This window comes from Schistocerca piceifrons, unplaced genomic scaffold, assembly GCF_021461385.2.
Source record: "Schistocerca piceifrons isolate TAMUIC-IGC-003096 unplaced genomic scaffold, iqSchPice1.1 HiC_scaffold_1355, whole genome shotgun sequence".
NCBI classification, from domain to species: Eukaryota; Metazoa; Arthropoda; class Insecta; order Orthoptera; family Acrididae; genus Schistocerca; species Schistocerca piceifrons.
The window spans coordinates 2,995-5,000 of NW_025727186.1; the positions used below are offsets into that span (position 1 = coordinate 2,995).

The window sequence follows — 2,006 nt, forward strand, 5'->3', positions numbered from 1 at the left end:
GCGCCGGCGCACCCTGCGCGCGGCGCCGTGCGGCCAAAGTAGGTCCTCGCGGGCCCGGTGCGAAGCGCGGTGGACATCTTCAGTGTGCTGGTCCGATTGAGGACTGTGTGCGTTGAGGATGCGCCGCCGCCCGGCGCTCGGCGCCGCGACGCCGTCTGCTGCTCGGTCGCCCCAGCGGTTCTCGCTGGTGGTTTGTATCGCAGCTGTGCGGATGTGTTGGCGCGTGCGCTGTGCTGGGAGAGTTCGCTTCGGCACCCAAGTGGGGCTTTTGTCCTTCTGTGGCGCTGGCGTTGGAGCTGCCCGGTCACCGTAGGTGGCGCGTGTTGTCTCCCGCCGGCAATGCCACGACAGCACGCTCCCGGGCCTCTGTCGGCAGCGGCAAGCTCAGTTGGGAGCACGGGTGGTCGCACCGAAAGCGTCTACTCGCCTAACTCCGGGCGATTGCGCCTCTCTCGAACCCGACCAAGTACTTGGGACGGCGCTGCGCGCCGCCGGGGACCTGAGAGGGTTTCGAGGTGTATTGTGCAGGGGAGCTCAGCCTCCTCCTGTTTGCAGAATGATTGAGCGGACGCTTGCGTGTTCGCGCGGGCCCCCGGGACACACTCCCGGGCGGCCGGCTGCTCAGCTCTAGTTGACGCAGCTCCCTGGTTGATCCTGCCAGTAGTCATATGCTTGTCTCAAAGATTAAGCCATGCATGTCTCAGTACAAGCCGCATTAAGGTGAAACCGCGAATGGCTCATTAAATCAGTTATGGTTCCTTAGATCGTACCCACGTTACTTGGATAACTGTGGTAATTCTAGAGCTAATACATGCAAACAGAGTCCCGACCAGAGATGGAAGGGACGCTTTTATTAGATCAAAACCAATCGGTCGGCTCGTCCGGTCCGTTTGCCTTGGTGACTCTGAATAACTTTGGGCTGATCGCACGGTCCTCGTACCGGCGACGCATCTTTCAAATGTCTGCCTTATCAACTGTCGATGGTAGGTTCTGCGCCTACCATGGTTGTAACGGGTAACGGGGAATCAGGGTTCGATTCCGGAGAGGGAGCCTGAGAAACGGCTACCACATCCAAAATTACCCACTCCCGGCACGGGGAGGTAGTGACGAAAAATAACGATACGGGACTCATCCGAGGCCCCGTAATCGGAATGAGTACACTTTAAATCCTTTAACGAGTATCTATTGGAGGGCAAGTCTGGTGCCAGCAGCCGCGGTAATTCCAGCTCCAATAGCGTATATTAAAGTTGTTGCGGTTAAAAAGCTCGTAGTTGGATTTGTGTCCCACGCTGTTGGTTCACCGCCCGTCGGTGTTTAACTGGCATGTATCGTGGGACGTCCTGCCGGTGGGGCGAGCTGAAGGCGTGCGACCGCCTCGTGCGTGCTCGTGCGTCCCGAGGCGGACCCCGTTGAAATCCTACCAGGGTGCTCTTTATTGAGTGTCTCGGTGGGCCGGCACGTTTACTTTGAACAAATTAGAGTGCTTAAAGCAGGCAAGCCCGCCTGAATACTGTGTGCATGGAATAATGGAATAGGACCTCGGTTCTATTTTGTTGGTTTTCGGAACCCGAGGTAATGATTAATAGGGACAGGCGGGGGCATTCGTATTGCGACGTTAGAGGTGAAATTCTTGGATCGTCGCAAGACGAACAGAAGCGAAAGCATTTGCCAAGTATGTTTTCATTAATCAAGAACGAAAGTTAGAGGTTCGAAGGCGATCAGATACCGCCCTAGTTCTAACCATAAACGATGCCAGCCAGCGATCCGCCGCAGTTCCTCCGATGACTCGGCGGGCAGCCTCCGGGAAACCAAAGCTTTTGGGTTCCGGGGGAAGTATGGTTGCAAAGCTGAAACTTAAAGGAATTGACGGAAGGGCACCACCAGGAGTGGAGCCTGCGGCTTAATTTGACTCAACACGGGAAACCTCACCAGGCCCGGACACCGGAAGGATTGACAGATTGATAGCTCTTTCTTGATTCGGTGGGTGGTGGTGCATGGCCGTTCTT

General features: G+C 56.4%; 1 non-coding gene across 1 annotated transcript in view; it reads left to right on the plus strand.

Moving 5' to 3' along the window:
- Positions 1-641: 641 nt before the first annotated feature.
- Positions 642-2,006, plus strand: part of LOC124732625 — a 1,890-nt gene continuing 525 nt past the window's right edge. Inside the window, exon 1 of the ribosomal RNA XR_007008757.1 lies at positions 642-2,006. This exon is cut by the window's right edge and continues 525 nt beyond it. This is a non-coding gene — a ribosomal RNA (small subunit ribosomal RNA).